Below are 17,470 nucleotides of genomic sequence, written 5' to 3'. Positions count from 1 at the left end.
TCATGTTGTACAACGGTCTGATTTTCATTTTCACTACAGTACAACGGTTTGATTTGTTTGATCTTAGCTAGCTACATAGCCGTCTTTGCATCAAACATAATTGTGTAGTTATTGAGGTTCGCCAGCCAGCTATTTTCGCCCTAACGTAACGCAACGTAGGTAACACTGCTAGCTAGCCAGCTTGCCACCGAATAGCAGCATTGTAGAAACGAGTGCATTACAACGGAACGACTTGATCAGTGTAGTGTTGGCTGACTACACAGTTGTCTTTGCTATCTTTGATTTGTATTTGTTCGATCTTAGCTAGCTACTTAGCTGGCTACATAGCCGTCTTTGTATCGGTGATAATTGTGTAGTTATCAAGGTTCGCTGAGGTTCGCTAGCCAGGTATTCTCGCCCTAACGTAACGTAACGTAGTCAACCCTGCTAGCTAGCCAGCTAGCCACCGATTAGCAGCACTGTAGAAACGATTACATTACAACGGAACGACTTGACTTGTGTAGTGTTAGCTAGCTACATAGTTTTCTTTGCTATCTTTGTATCTAAGATAATTGTGTAGCTTTGAGTAATTATCGGTTAGCTAGCCAGCTATTTTTCGCCTGCCGCGCTGCCGTCCTCCTACCTAGCCAACACTGCTAGCTAGCCAACTTCTACCGAATAGCAGCACTGTAGAAACTTACATTACAACGGAACGACTTGATTAGCGTAGTGTTAGCTAGTTGTCTTTGCTGTCCTTGTATCCATGATAATTGTGTAGTTTAGAGAAATTTAGTGAAATTGTCGAGGTTACCTAGCCAGCTTCACTTTCAACAACGTAGCCACTGCTAGCCAGGCTACTTCACCAGCCAGCAGTACTATATCATTTTAGTCAATAAGATCCTGTATTTTATTTTAATTTTTTTTGCAACGTAAGCTTAACTTTCTGAACATTCGAGACGTGTAGCCCACTTGTCATTCTAATCTCCTTTGCATTAGCGTAGCCTCTTCTGTAGCCTGTCAACCATGTGTCTGTCTATCCCTGTTCTCTCCTCTCTGCACAGACCATACAAACGCTTCACACCGCGTGGCCGCGCCCACCCTAACCTGGTGGTCCCAGCCCGCACGACCCACGTGGAGTTCCAGGTCTCCGGCAGCCTCTGGAACTGCCGATCTGCGGCCAACAAGGCAGAGCTCATCTCAGCCTATGCGTCCCTCCAGTCCCTCGACTTCCTGGCACTGACGGAAACATGGCTCACCACAGATAACACTGCTACTCCTACTGCTCTCTCTTCGTCTGCCCACGTGTTCTCGCACACCCCGAGACCTTCTGGTCAGCGGGGTGGTGGCACCGGGATCCTCATCTCTCCCAAGTGGTCATTCTCTCTTTCTCCCCTTACCCATCTGTCTATCGCCTCCTTTGAATTCCATGCTGTCACAGTTACCAGCCCTTTCAAGCTTAACATCCTTATCATTTATCGCCCTCCAGGTTCCCTTGGAGAGTTCATCAATGAGCTTGATGCCTTGATAAGCTCCTTTCCTGAGGACGGCTCACCTCTCACAGTTCTGGGTGACTTTAACCTCCCCATGTCTACCTTTGACTCATTCCTCTCTGCCTCCTTCTTTCCACTCCTCTCCTCTTTTGACCTCACCCTCTCACCTTCCCCCCCTACTCACAAGGCAGGCAATACGCTTGACCTCATCTTTACTAGATGCTGTTCTTCCACTAACCTCATTGCAACTCCCCTCCATGTCTCCGACCACTACCTTGTATCCTTTTCCCTCTCGCTCTCATCCAACACTTCCCACACTGCCCCTACTCGGATGGTATCGCGCCGTCCCAACCTCCGCTCTCTCTCCCCCGCTACTCTCTCCTCTTCCATCCTATCATCTCTTCCCTCTGCCCAAACCTTCTCCAACCTATCTCCTGATTCTGCCTCCTCAACCCTCCTCTCCTCCCTTTCTGCATCCTTTGACTCTCTATGTCCCCTATCCTCCAGGCCGGCTCGGTCCTCCCCTCCCGCTCCGTGGCTCGACGACTCATTGCGAGCTCACAGAACAGGGCTCCGGGCAGCCGAGCGGAAATGGAGGAAAACTCGCCTCCCTGCGGACCTGGCATCCTTTCACTCCCTCCTCTCTACATTTTCCTCTTCTGTCTCTGCTGCTAAAGCCACTTTCTACCACTCTAAATTCCAAGCATCTGCCTCTAACCCTAGGAAGCTCTTTGCCACCTTCTCCTCCCTCCTGAATCCTCCTCCCCCTCCCCCCCCTCCTCCCTCTCTGCAGACGACTTCGTCAACCATTTTGAAAAGAAGGTCGACGACATCCGATCCTCGTTTGCTAAGTCAAACGACACCGCTGGTTCTGCTCACACTGCCCAACCCTGTGCTTTGACCTCTTTCTCCCCTCTCTCTCCAGATGAAATCTCGCGTCTTGTGACGGCCGGCCGCCCAACAACCTGCCCGCTTGACCCTATCCCCTTCTCTCTTCTCCAGACCATTTCCGGAGACCTTCTACCTTACCTCACCTCGCTCATCAACTCATCCTTGACCGCTGGCTACGTCCCCTCCGTCTTCAAGAGAGCGAGAGTTGCACCCCTTCTGAAAAAACCTACACTCGATCCCTCCGATGTCAACAACTACAGACCAGTATCCCTTCTTTCTTTTCTCTCCAAAACTCTTGAACGTGCCGTCCTTGGCCAGCTCTCCTGCTATCTCTCTCAGAATGACCTTCTTGATCCAAATCAGTCAGGTTTCAAGACTAGTCACTCAACTGAGACTGCTCTTCTCTGTATCACGGAGGCGCTCCGCACTGCTAAAGCTAACTCTCTCTCCTCTGCTCTCATCCTTCTAGACCTATCGGCTGCCTTCGATACTGTGAACCATCAGATCCTCCTCTCCACCCTCTCCGAGTTGGGCATCTCCGGCGCGGCCCACGCTTGGATTGCGTCCTACCTGACAGGTCGCTCCTACCAGGTGGCGTGGCGAGAATCTGTCTCCTCACCACGCGCTCTCACCACTGGTGTCCCCCAGGGCTCTGTTCTAGGCCCTCTCCTATTCTCGCTATACACCAAGTCACTTGGCTCTGTCATAACCTCACATGGTCTCTCCTATCATTGCTATGCAGACGACACACAATTAATCTTCTCCTTTCCCCCTTCTGATGACCAGGTGGCGAATCGCATCTCTGCATGTCTGGCAGACATATCAGTGTGGATGACGGATCACCACCTCAAGCTGAACCTCGGCAAGACGGAGCTGCTCTTCCTCCCGGGGAAGGACTGTCCGTTCCATGATCTCGCCATCACGGTTGACAACTCCATTGTGTCCTCCTCCCAGAGCGCTAAGAACCTTGGCGTGATCCTGGACAACACCCTGTCGTTCTCCACCAACATCAAGGCGGTGGCCCGTTCCTGTAGGTTCATGCTCTACAACATCCGCAGAGTACGACCCTGCCTCACACAGGAAGCGGCGCAGGTCCTAATCCAGGCACTTGTCATCTCCCGTCTGGATTACTGCAACTCGCTGTTGGCTGGGCTCCCTGCCTGTGCCATTAAACCCCTACAACTCATCCAGAACGCCGCAGCCCGTCTGGTGTTCAACCTTCCCAAGTTCTCTCACGTCACCCCGCTCCTCCGCTCTCTCCACTGGCTTCCAGTTGAAGCTCGCATCCGCTACAAGACCATGGTGCTTGCCTACGGAGCTGTGAGGGGAACGGCACCTCAGTACCTTCAGGCTCTGATCAGGCCCTACACCCAAACAAGGGCACTGCGTTCATCCACCTCTGGCCTGCTCGCCTCCCTACCACTGAGGAAGTACAGTTCCCGCTCAGCCCAGTCAAAACTGTTCGCTGCTCTGGCACCCCAATGGTGGAACAAACTCCCTCACGACACCAGGACAGCGGAGTCAATCACCACCTTCCGGAGACACCTGAAACCCCACCTCTTCAAGGAATACCTAGGATAAAGCAATCCTTCTGCCCCCCCCCCCCCCCTTAAAAGATCTAGATGCACTATTGTAAAGTGGCTGTTCCACTGGATGTCATAAGGTGAATGCACCAATTTGTAAGTCGCTCTGGATAAGAGCGTCTGCTAAATGACTTAAATGTAAATGGAAATGTTGTGTTGCTACCATGCTGTGTTGTCATGTGTTGCTGCCTTGCTGTGTTTTTGTCTTCGGTCTCTCTTCATGTAGTGTTGTGTTGTCTCTCTTGTCGTGATGTGTGTTTTGCCCCACAGGAAGCCTTTTGCCTTTTGGTAGGCTGTCATTGTAAGTAAGAATTTGTTCTTAACTGACTTGCCTAGTTAAATAAAGGTCAAATAAAATAAATACAAATAAATAAATAAATAAATAGGGTCTCCCGTATCCTGGACATGCAAAATATGGAGAAATCTGGGTTTTGCAACCCCCCCACAGTGGAGCCGTCACTTGCCGACCATCTCAGCCATCGCATGTCTGCGATATGGGACTTGGCCATATGCCAATGTGATACATTGAAGCAAGTATTTAAAAGAGAACTTGGTGTTACTGCCGTAACCCCGATTCTCTGATAATATGAGTGAGATGTAGCATCGCATTTCCCTGCTTGCAGGAACGCAAGGAAGAGAAGCATGTTCGAGAATAAACAGAGGGCGGGCAGTGGCGCCTTATAAGTAGGGGATGGACTCACCTCACTTGACACTCAACCTGTCTTTCTCCAACAGACGTTTTGTGATTGGTTCTTCCCCGATAAGTGATTCTAAACATATCCCAATGTCATAAATCTGGCTCATATTATCAGAGAACTGGGATTATGACATTATCCCTACATTTCAGACACACTCTAGATTTACAAAAGTTAATGTTAGAATTTGCCATAGTAATAAACAGGGGAGATATGGATCCTCCTTCTTCCCCCATGCCTGAGGCAGAGGGCCTCTTGGACAATTAGAAAATAAGAGCTCACACTAAAGAGAGAAAAATGGGGTAGAGAATGTAGGAGAGGAAGAAAGAGGGTTCTGGAGATCGAGAGAGGGGGAGAGCCCTTCAGAGTGACCGCCAACTCCCTTGACGTGTAGAAAACATACATTTTGATGCCTGGATGTTTATTTTATTTTACATATATATTTTTTTATATTTAACAACTAAATATTGATAGTTTTTAAAACAATTAGAAATGTTGTATTTTTTGCTGCAGTATTTTTATAACTTTAAAATGGGTACATTTTATTCGTCAGCATACTCAATTTAGCATCAGTCTCACACTTCTACCGCAAGTTCAACAGGCAAAAGAAACCCATAGCATTCGCTTCATGTCGTGTGTACTGTAGGTGCTGAATAAAGAGTTAGCCATGGCACCAGTCATAATCCATCTTTCAAAAGAGCCAAATGGAAGGGATAAAGTTTCAGTCAAAATATTGTTTTTGGACTGAGGTGTGCACACTCCCTCGTGCCCTCCCACTTCATCTCTTTCTTCTTTTTCGTTCGTTCTTTCTTTCCTTTTTTCTTTCTTTCTTTCTTTCTTTCTTTCTTTCTTTCTTTCTTTCTTTCTTTCTTTCTCTCACTCTCTCTCTCTCTCTCTATGTCTCTCTCTCTCTATATATATATATATATATATGTATATATCTATATATATATATATCGTTCTTTTGCTTTTCCTGTGCTGTGTTTTATCAGCCAATGTCACAGGGGCCTTCTTAGAAAACCAACAGTGCTCATCAGAATAGGTCTTCTGAGGAGGGGTCTGGTTGGTCCATGTTGAGCCAGGCCGGGCTGTTGGGGCTGCCTGCGGGGAAGAGGTATGTGCTAGGTGGTGATTGTGAGCCGCGGTCTGCCCTCTGTCTCCAGGGCCGAACACACACAGAGAGACTTTGTGTGAAGCAGAGGGCTGAGAAGACACGCTGAAGTCAGCTCACGCCACACAGAGCACAAACGCAGGAAAAACACACCGCCACCGCTGATCTCCCCCCAAACCCCCCCCCCCCCCCGTCTTTCACACACACTGTACATACGCAGATGTGCAGACACACACACACACACACACAAACACACACGTCACCTAAGGTAAGGTAATACTTTATGTTACAGCTACAGTGCCTTCAAAAAACTATTCAGGCCACTTGACTTTTCCCACATTTTGTTAAGTTAGACTTTTTCTAAAATGGATTGAATATTTGTTTTTCTTCTCAGCAATCTACACACAATACCCCATAATGACAAAGCAGATTTTTTTGTTGTTGAAATGTTTGCAAATGTATTAAAAATAAAAAACAGAAATACCTTATTTACATAAGTATTAAGACCCTTTGGTATGAGGCTCAAATTGATCTCAGGTGCATCCTGTTTCCATTGATCATTCTTGAGATGTTTTTACAACTTGATTGGAGTCCAGCTGTGGTAAATTCAATTGATTGGACATGATTTGGAATGGCACTCATCAGTCTATATAAGGTCCCAAAGTTGACAGTGCATGTCAGAGCAAAAACCAAGCCATGAGGTTGAAAGAATTATCCGTAGAGCTCCAAGACAGGATTGTGTCGAGGCACAGATCTGGGGAAGGTACCAGAGAATGTCTGCAGCATTGATGAACCCCAAGAACACAGTGGCCTCCATCATTGTTAAATGGAAGTTGTTTGGAACCACCAAGACTCTTCCTAGAGCTGACTGCCCGGCCAAACTGAGCAACTGGGGGAGAAGGGCCTTGGTCAGGGAGGTGACCAAGAACCCGATGTTCACTATGACAGAGCTCTAGAGATCCTCTGTGGAGATGGGAGAACCTTCCAGAAGGACAACCATCTCTGCAATACTCCACCAATCAGGCCTTTATGGTAGAGTGTCCAGACGGAAGCCACTCCTTTGTAAAATGCACATGACAGCCCGCTTGGAGTTTGCCAAAAAGCACCTAAAGACTCTCAGACCATGAGAAACAAGATTCTCTGGTCTGATGAAACCAACATTGAACTCCAAGCATCACGTCAGCATCATGTTGTGGGGATGTTTTTCAGGGGCAGGGACTGGGAGACTTGTCAGGATCGAGGCAAAGATTAACGGAGTAAAGTACAGAGAGATCCTTGATGAAAACCTGTTTCAGAGTGCTCAGGGCCTCAGACTGGGTCGAGGTTTGACCTTCCAGTGCTCCCCATCCAACCTGACAGAGCTTGAGAGAATCTGCAGAGAGTAATGGGAGAAACTCCCCAAATACAGGTGTGCCAAGCTTGTAGCATCATACCCAAGAAGACTTGAGTCTGTAATCGCTGCCAAAGGTGCTTCAACAAAGTACTGAGTAAAGGCTCTGAATACTTATGTAATTGTTTTATTTCCATTTTTTCAATTGTATACATTTGCAAAAATGTCAAAAACCCGTTTTTGCTTTGTCATTATGAGGTCATATGTGTAGAATGATGCGGGAGTGGGGGACTATTTAATACATTTTAGAATAAGGCTGCAACGTAACAAAATGTGGCAAGTGCATGTGGCATGTATCATGCCAATCAGCATTATACAATATTTACTCACATGCATTAGTCACTCATGAACCCACAAACCCAAAGCGATGGACAGAAACATAAACACAGACAAAAGAGGTAAAAGTACAAATGAATCAGGTGACGCTGAATCAGTAGCTCTCAGCCCGGCCAGCCACCAGCAGTAGTGATGTTATAAAAACATGCATAAATCCAGCCGGCCTTCCACAAATCTGTCAGTGGTTTCATTATTATTGTTCATAATTACTTTAATTTGCTGTTGATGATTTAACGATAAAGCAACAGAAAAAAAAAGAGAAAACGATGAAAGGAGTTTTCAGGGGAGGCGCCATGCCGAGTTTCCTATCGATCTTCTGTCACCTTGTCTTCGACAGAACGCTTTGTGTTCCACCTCTGGCGCAGCCTGCAGTCTCTAGAGCAGGTGCACGTACATCCAGCCACACCCTCTGTCACACACACACACACACACACACACACACACACACACACACACACACACACACACACACACACACACACACATACACACACACTATCCTTGTGGGATAGTTTCCCTCACCTTAACCGAACCCTAACTTAAACCCAAACCCCTAACCTTACATGTAACTCCTAATCCTAAACCTAACCCCTAATCCTAATTCTAATTCTAACCCTAACTGTAACACTAAACCTAACCGCTAACCCTAAAATAGCCTTTTCCTTGTGGGGACTGGCGAAATGTCCCTACTTGTCAGAATGTTCGCTGTTTTACGATCCTTGGGAGGACTTCTGGTCCCCACAAGGATAGTATAACTTAAACACACACACGCACACACTATAAAACACAAAAATACTCAAAGAAACACATTCTCACACATAGGGCCATGGTGTGGACAGACAGACTCTTCAGACAGGCCAGACAGGTCCTTGTTTAAGAGGGACAGTATGTTTGCTGGTAGCCCTACTAGCTCCTGCGGTCCAGCACTGTACACTGTACCAGGCAAAACTGCCATATAGTGCCAATCCCTCTTCCTCCTCCTCCACCTTGCCCAGACCAACAGACAGACAGCCAGGTCCCGGGGCTCGGTCTCCCCTCGTTGGAGCAGACTCCTGTGGGGAGAGAGACAGGGGAGAGAGCTCAGGATCAGGCCTCCAAAGCCTGGCCCAATCACGCCGGGGGGGAAGCCCCAGCCAAAACCAAGACGGCAGGACACCAGTTAGTGTTTGCGTGTGTAAAGGCATGCGTGTGTTTTCTACTCTCTGGGAGTATGCTTTGCCTTGCAGACCGATGGAGAGAGCATACACTCTAAATAATATTGTTTAATTCCTGTGATGATTCAACATCCTGTAGTGGTATTCTTCTGGACTCATATGGACTCCACCATACATTAGTATAAAGATTGTAGACAAAGAGATCCCCTCACTTAAAAAACAGATAAAGGAATTTCCATTGTCCAGAATCATGTAAACAATATAACAGGATCAGATCAATACTAATGTGTTTGCACAAAGACAACCGCGTGATTCCCTAAACATCAGAGGATGCCGGTGCTCCAACCCAATCTTTAATAACAGTGTCCCCCTTTTCAGTTCATGAAAAATATTCATCCATATTTGTAACGGCTCTCTTTCGGTGAGTGAGTTGACCAAGGCGCAGCGGGTTGTGAATACATAATGAACTTTATTTAACAAGACGAAACTAAACACACGAAGAACACTTGAATAATTTTACAAAACGAACTAGACAGACCTAAACTATGAACTTACATGAAACGAGGAACACATAAACAGGAACGACCGAGATGAGACAGTACCGTGTGGTGCAACAAACACAGACACAGTGACAATCACCCACAAACAAACAGTGAGAACACCCTACCTTAATATGACTCTCAATTAGAGGAAAACGCAAAACACCTGCCTCTAATCAAGAGCCATACCAGGCAACCCAAAACCAACATAGAAACGGAAAACATAGACTGCCCACCCAAAACTCACGCCTTGACCATCACACACATAAAAAACACCAGAAAACAGGTCAGGAACGTGACAATATTTCACTCATATTTCCAATATATCACCCCTCATATAGTATTATCCATCTGTACATCGGTTTTATGGATTTCAGTGGAAGCATGAAATAATATAGGAGTACCATTCAATATTGGTAGATTTTGAGATTGTAATATTTCGTCACTGGAAAATAATCATGTGAAAAGAAGTTCCTCTTCTGAACTCTTCCTCTTCTGAACTCTTCTTTTATGATTATTTAGTTGATACTAAGGCAAATTTCATTTCTTCAACTTTCTTCTTGCTGCTTTGGATGATTTGATCAGGTATTCATTTAACTGTTTCCTGAACATTGTGGTTATTTAAAAAATACAAGACTGTAATTTGTTTTATTTTTTGTCCCCCTTTATTGGACGGCAATATTATTTTGGGGGCAATAATCTAGCGAATATATGCCACCGCTGACAAAGGTCTGGGTGTCACTGATCCCTCAGAGGGCTAAATATACTCAGGAGTGACTGAGGCAGGTGGACCGGCTGGAGGGGAAGGGGGACATGGGGTGGTTTGGCCAGAACAACTCTTGAGTTCAGTGTTTGAAAGAGATCCGGCAAAACACAACCCTAAACTGGGGTTTCTGTTCAAAGCCAGCTGGTCTGGCTTTTATACATGCAGGACATTTTTTGTTTTATTTTTCAGTTCACTTTTTACTCTTCTTTTACTTTTATCTCTAACATATATCTCTTTTTTCCCCACTTGTGACTGTTTGATTGAGCTGGCCTTCAATTGGTTCTGTAGGGTGATACTTCCTGGAGAAGCAAAGAACGGCACGGGTGAGTTTACAGAGCACAATCCCACCTTCCCCTTTTCCTCTCCATGGTGTACTGTGACTTTCTGCTTGTGGAAAAATCAGGTTCTGGCAGTGGTACTCTTTTTTTGCCATAGAGTGGATGATGGCATGTTCCAAGCCACCATCAATAAATCTGTCAAACAACTAACTCTCTTGTAATATAGTCTTCGCATATTGTTAGTAAATTATTCATTTTGACTTTATTGAAAAGTGAAACAATAATTTTGTTGTGTTTATCGAACCCATATGGACGGACAAGGGCAGATAATTGACACTAGGTTCTTTTACCTGCGGTACATACACTTAGTGCGTGCCAGAGAACCACGTGGATGGGAAATCTTAAGGGTTGAGAAACACTGACGTTGGAGATCGGGCAGTCACAAACAGCTGTCGCCAATCACTTCTGTGCGAGTGAATGACCAATCGAGGCTCCTGTAGCTACATATGTCTACTTTTTAATTCTCTAAGGCATGACAAAAGGATTGACTAGCTAAAGAACTTAATAATAATAATACTGTGTTGTATTTTTTGTTTTAATTCTTCAGTCAGTTTGGGTTATTGATCATCCTAAGGTTAATTGCTAATAACACCTCATTGCGCTATCTGAAATCCTCTGTGAGTGAAAAGCGCCTGGCTTCAACATGCTGTTTTCCTTACAAATGGCTTACACCTGCAAGGTAGCTACCTAAATGGCTGCTGCATACTTCAATATCAATTTTTGTCACACAGATTAACACTAAGTAAGATATTACACACTGAAATGTGAAACAAAGAGGAAATGTGTCATATTACACCAACTGAAGGGAGTTGATATTGAACCAACTACCTCTATGAAGGCAGGGGTACACAAATGTACTCAATAGCAGGCAAACATCCTAAAACAACCAGGAAGAATTCCATATACAAACAAAAGTTTAGTTAGATTTTTATGGATGCTGAATGGCTTTGTTAAACTTTTTGTTCAGACATTTGATTTAAGGAAGTCATTGTTGTATTGCCGATTGGGCATGTGGGAATGTTCTGGGAGCCTAACTCAGAAATCAGTTTAAAGACAACTGTTGATGGCCCATCAGCAGGCAATTCACTAGCAGTAATATACATTGCTCAAAAAAATAAAGGGAACACTTAAACAACACAATGTAACTCCAAGTCAATCACACTTCTGTGAAATCAAACTGTCCACTTAGGAAGCAACACTGATTGACAATAAATTTCACATCCTGTTGTGCAAATGGAATAGACAAAAGGTGGAAATTATAGGCAATTAGCAAGACACCCCCCAAAAGAGGAGTGATTCTGCAGGTGGTGACCACAGACCATTTCTCAGTTCCTATGCTTCCTGGCTGATGTTTTGGTCACTTTTGAATGCTGGTGGTGCTCTACCTCTAGTGGTAGCATGAGACGGAGTCTACAACCCACACAAGTGGCTCAGGTAGTGCAGTTCATCCAGGATGGCACGTCAATGCGAACTGTGGCAAAAAGGTTTGCTGTGTCTGTCAGCGTAGTGTCCAGATCATGCAGGCGCTACCAGGAGACAGGCCAGTACATCAGGAGACGTGGAGGAGGCCGTAGGAGGGCAACAACCCAGTAGCAGGACCGCTACCTCCGCCTTTGTGCAAGGAGGTGCACTGCCAGCGCCCTGCAAAATGACCTCCAGCAGGCCACAAATGTGCATGTGTCAGCATATGGTCTCACAAGGGGTCTGAGGATCTCATCTCGGTACCTAATGGCAGTCAGGCTACCTCTGGCGAGCACATGGAGGGCTGTGCGGCCCCACAAAGAAATGCCACCCCACACCATGACTGACCCATCGCCAAACCGGTCATGCTGGAGGATGTTGCAGGCAGCAGAACGTTCTCCACGGCGTCTCCAGACTCTGTCACGTCTGTCACATGTGCTCATGTGCTCAGTGTGAACCTACTTTCATCTGTGAAGAGCACAGGGCGCCAGTGGCGAATTTGCCAATCGTCCTGCACGGTGTTGGGCTGTAAGCACAACCCCCAACTGTGGACGTCGGGCCCTCAAACCACCCTCATGGAGTCTGTTTCTGACTGTTTGAGCAGACACATGCACATTTGTGGCCTGCTGGAGGTCATTTGCAGGGCTCTGGCAGTGCTCCTCCTTGCACAAAGGCGGAGGTAGCGGTCCTGCTGCTGTGTTGTTGCCCTCCTACGGCCTCGTCCACGTCTCCTGATGTACTGGCCTGTCTCCTGGTAGCGCCTCCATGCTCTGGACACTACGCTGACAGACACAGCAAACCTTTTTGCCACAGTTCGCATTGATGTGCCATCCTGGATGAACTGCACTACCTGAGCCACTTGTGTGGGTTGTAGACTCCGTCTCATGCTACCACTAGAGTGAGAGCACCGCCAGCATTCAAAAGTGACCAAAACATCAGCCAGGAAGCATAGGAACTGAGAAGTGGTCTGTGGTCACCACCTGCAGAATCACTCCTGTTTTGGGGGGTGTCTTGCTAATTGCCTATAATTTCCACCTTTTGTCTATTCCATTTGCACAACAGCATGTGAAATTTATTGTCAATCAGTGTTGCTTCCTAAGTGGACAGTTTGATTTCACAGAAGTGTGATTGACTTGGAGTTACATTGTGTTGTTTAAGTGTTCCCTTTATTTTTTTGAGCAGTGTATATTATAACAATTTAATAATATCCATAATAACAATAATAATAATAACACAATTACTGCAAATGAACAAATGTACATTTGTATAATGGTATACATTGTACCATTCTTATGATGATTGGGTTAACTCAGAGTCATATAGAGTGTTAACCTAGAGTCGATGTCCGTGCCCCCGCGGAAATCGAAATTAGCATAATATAAAAATCCCCACAAAAATCTGTCAGTTTAAGCTAGACATATCTGTATTCTTTTGCATCAATCAACTGTTTTAGGACATCGCATTTCCGCATCGGCAGTGAAAGGTGACAGAGCTAGAGCGATGTTTGTCAGACCATGAGACATCCCGAAAATCGGTCTTCTCACTAAACCGTCTTTAGTGTCCGGACGGTTTGGCCTACAAACTATGGAAAGATGAGACTCTCCCTCTATGGAAAGATGAGACTCTCCCTCTATGGAAAGATGAGACTCTCCCTCTATGGAAAGATGAGACTCTCCCTCTATGGAAATATGAGACTCTCATGAACACTATGTGGTGTTTTCCATTTTGCTCTACGATCCCCCAAAAACGTCTGAAGTTGGTACAGATGATTTTCCATCAAATACTTTTTTCATATCATTTTTTGATACTTCAAGGGATCTTAAAATTCTAAATCAAATAGAAAAATGATCATTGGTATGACCTTCTTAAAACAATTTCATATAGCTTAGTAGTAGGTTTTAGGCATACATTGTGAGGCACAACCTTTTTTCCTCTTAACATTAACCCTGAAGAGAGGAGACATCTCTTCAAACCAGTTTACAATAATCGCTCTTCTCTTACAAACTTTTTGCCACCAAATTCCACCGCTTTGATCAAGAGTTGAGGAGACCCTCTCTGCAGGGTGGCGAGCTCTCTTACACAGGCATCTCTCTCCCTTTGAACATCCAACCACCACCCCCATCCTGTCACTTCGTTACCACACTGTACCATTTCCTGTGTCGCTTTTCTGTACCTACCCATCCTCTTGGAAGCTTCTCACAGTCTTGATCCACTCCAAATTGACCTTCTATCAGTAACGACAAATTATGCTTATTGTGGGGTCAGTAGTAAACCTGACAATCACAGCAAAAAGATAAGCATGTATTTAGGTCTTTGTTTGTATCTAAACGTGGCTACCTTGATTACAGAGATTAGACTTGAGCACATTACACTGGTCATTTTATAAGTCTGGTGCAATCGATATGCTTGTTTGGATTTACATTAAGCCTTACGTAGAAAATAGATTGCGGAGAAAGCGGGATCTATAGGCGTCCATAGCTACTGTTGTGTTTTAATTGCTCTTGTTACATGGCTTTGCAGTAGTTGTCATTGTTATGCTGGATATTGCTGATCCGGACGCCATGATCTTTGGATACACAAGCCATGTTATCGTAGAAAGTGCATTTCATATTCAAAATAAATGATCACTGAACCAAGACGTATTATACACATGGAAGCAGTTTCATCGCAAAGGCATAGAAAGAACAAGTATCTTTGTTCCACTGTAATTGCTTGCAGTAAAGGGCCTAGTATTTTTTTTCCTTTCTCTTCTACTCGCTTTATTATTTCATTTCAAATTTCCACGTCCCAGCGGCAGTCAGGCCTCGTTTATGAAAAATACCTTTCCAGTCTAAGTCTACCCCCCTGAGCAGTGTCGGTGCCGTTTGTACAGTACGCCGCTCGGTTTCTCTGCCGCCCCTATAGAGTGCCAGTGCACTGGGGCTGCCTAAATCTACAAAACATTAATGGTGCTCGCACTACGCGAGGCAGCAAGCCTTTTGATCTGCAGCTAATCTCAGTGGCTTGCCTCCTGTCTGATGGCGTCTGAATAAGAATAAGTGTGACGCTGGAGGCACAGAGAGATTTAGACGCCGCCTCGCGTCTGCCACACTGTGTCTTCCTTTGCCGGGGGTCGCCGGGCCTACTGGATCATGTTAGAGCTGCGTTTCACATTAAAGCACATCGACTTCCATTTGCTTTGCTTCACAGCTAGACGTTATCAGCGTCAGTTGCTGTATGTGGGAGATACATGCTGCGTAGTTCTGCCGAGCGATGTTAAGTAGTCAGGAGAATGGGTGGAGGTCACCGCTGCTGTAGGTAGTTGTGCTGTGTAATGGTCGTCATGGAAATGATCAGTTCTATTCTCCCGTGTCCAGACCTCATGCCCTCATTTTAGGCCCCAGCCTTACTGATGCACAAACAGCTGTACCACTTTAACCTGGTGGTCTCTGAAAGGCCCAAAGCCTTGCGTATGGACTGACCCTAGATAAGGTCTGGGTACAGTAGTGAGAGGTCCTGGAGCCCAGGCTGAACAAGACCTAGGTGGAAGGACATCCTTGTCACGCAAGTGGCCTGGACTCTCAGTTCTCATTTGAATAATTTATGATTGGATTTCTTTCCCCCTGTAGCGTGCCAAAGGAGTAGGGCAATATCGCCACAGGGCCCATCCCCACTCACACACATACTGCACTGTACACCCCCTAACCTATCAACCAATTCTGTTACACCACTCTTCTTCTGCCCAGTATACCAGCTCTTATGGTGCTAAAGCAAGGTGTGCACTTGTGTTACGTAAGTGTATACATGTACTGTACACAAGTGTGTGTGTGTGCAGCATGCCTAATTGCATGTATACTTCAGGGGCAAATATATCATTTTATAATATAAATGAATTCAGCAGCTGGTGAAGAGCTTTCAGACTGTGTAAACGTCTTGTATATGCTGTATGATAACAGCTCAAACTACAAATGATGATCATGTCAGATTCTTAAATATGGTTTACCTTACGGCAGTAGGATTTATGTTAACAACGATAATACTCTACCTTGATCGTTTAAATATTCACAGTATGACCATGACTGCTGAAATGTCAGATCACGTGTGTGATCTTTCCACTGCCACAGGGTAACACACAACATCTGTCAGGTACAGCCTCTGCTCAGCCTCAGGAAACACTGGTTGGCACCCCTCCACTGGAGAAAGAAAATGGTACGTTGGCATCCCCACTATACAGGCTCTGTTATAGAGGGGCTGAAACAATAAAATAACTATGCCCGTTTTCTGAGCAGTTAGGAGTGAATTACTTTCCAGCCATTCAAAAGGAGGAAAAATCATTAGCGAGGGAGAAGCTGTTCTTTTTTCTCACATGAAGTCATCTGGAGACAAAGGGAACTTTGAGTGAAAGACTGAAATGTAGAGTGAAACCACAGCAATCCGGCGCTCTCTGAAGAGAAGAAAAGAGGAGTTTAGGAAGCAGGGACGACTGTCCCTGTCAGCATTTGTAATTTTAGCAGCTTGAAGGGCTACAGCAAATGGAAGTTTATGTGAATATTAAAACTTCATGTGTTGATTAAATATTCAGCACTATTAATGAGGCTGTGTGACGCTATCTACAAAGGAATGTGTTCTTAATATTTTACAATCCTTTGAAACAAAGATGTAGCAATGACATGTATACCTTCCATTAACAAGAAAACTGTGTGGGATAATATAATTTGTAGTTTCTCGTTAGATAGTTGAACAATGAATCATCATAAGTTTCACTGGCCAATGCCATGCATAGCTCATTTGCTAAGCCAAAGGAATCAGCTTTGACAAGGGTCTATGGCTCCCCTATAGACAGCACCTATAACTGCATAATAACTCAACATACAGTGCCTTGGTCTCCACATGGAGGATATAACAATACTTTGAGCTTTCAACATCAAACCCTGGGAAACCCATAATGATTATCTTATCATTATTTGAATAAGGAATGAGTTTATCTACATAATGACCAGCCAAGTCTTGTCTTGGAGCGTTTGTTTAGTAGTGAACAGTTTGGCAGAGCAGGGTAGAAGGTGGTTATCTCAAGGTGAAGACCCAACACGTCCCCAATGGTGGCCTCACCCTTCAGTACCAATAGCAGTAGTTCCAGCCAGCGAACACAGTCAGACGACCGTGGGCCTCATTCCTGTGGGGTGACAGAAGTGTCAGGCGGAATAAAGGAAGAGCCCGTCCTACTGCTTGTGCCTCATCCATAACGTGTCAGAGGTGTAGTGTTCGGACCGCTGTTTGAACGAGACGACGTGCAAGCTACCAAAAGTATCTCCCACGTGGCGAAGCTCTGTCACGATTTCACCACTACTTCACCAATCGCCAAGCAAAAGTTGTGAAAAACCTTCCCGTGCACCTATGATAGTCAGTCGACTATGTCGAATGAATTAGACATCTAATGCGCTTATAACATTGAGAAGTACAATTGTGAACATGTTACCACTGTATGTGCATTGCGTCGTGGTATTGTAGCTTTCGGCCTACAAAAAAATGTAATTATACATGCCTCACCCAGAAAATTGCCTCTAGCTAAATGAAAGCTCTTTAGGACTTTACGGGGGAAATAAAATAAAGTACTGCCGCAATGAATAGGGAAAAAGACTGGATCTCTGCATTGTATGGAGGGATATTTTACAGTGCTCTTGATCCACTGCTGGTGGGGGGAATAGTGAGGGGGTCGGGCAGTAAAAGAAAGATAGTAATGCTGGTTGAGCCCTGTATT

General features: G+C 45.2%; 1 protein-coding gene across 1 annotated transcript in view; it reads left to right on the top strand.

Moving 5' to 3' along the window:
* The first annotated feature begins 10,061 nt into the window (after window positions 1-10,061).
* LOC129825980 (myocyte-specific enhancer factor 2C-like) overlaps window positions 10,062-17,470 on the top strand; it is a 93,601-nt gene continuing 86,192 nt past the window's right edge. Inside the window, exon 1 of the mRNA XM_055886178.1 lies at window positions 10,062-10,257. The gene's annotated coding sequence lies outside the window, so the exon portion shown is untranslated. The remainder of the gene's footprint in view (window positions 10,258-17,470) is intronic.

The sequence above is a fragment of the Salvelinus fontinalis genome, chromosome 28 (assembly GCF_029448725.1).
Source record: "Salvelinus fontinalis isolate EN_2023a chromosome 28, ASM2944872v1, whole genome shotgun sequence".
Classification (NCBI taxonomy): Eukaryota; Metazoa; Chordata; class Actinopteri; order Salmoniformes; family Salmonidae; genus Salvelinus; species Salvelinus fontinalis.
Note: the sequence above shows the minus strand (reverse complement) of the source record. Positions and strands in the feature narration are given on the sequence as shown.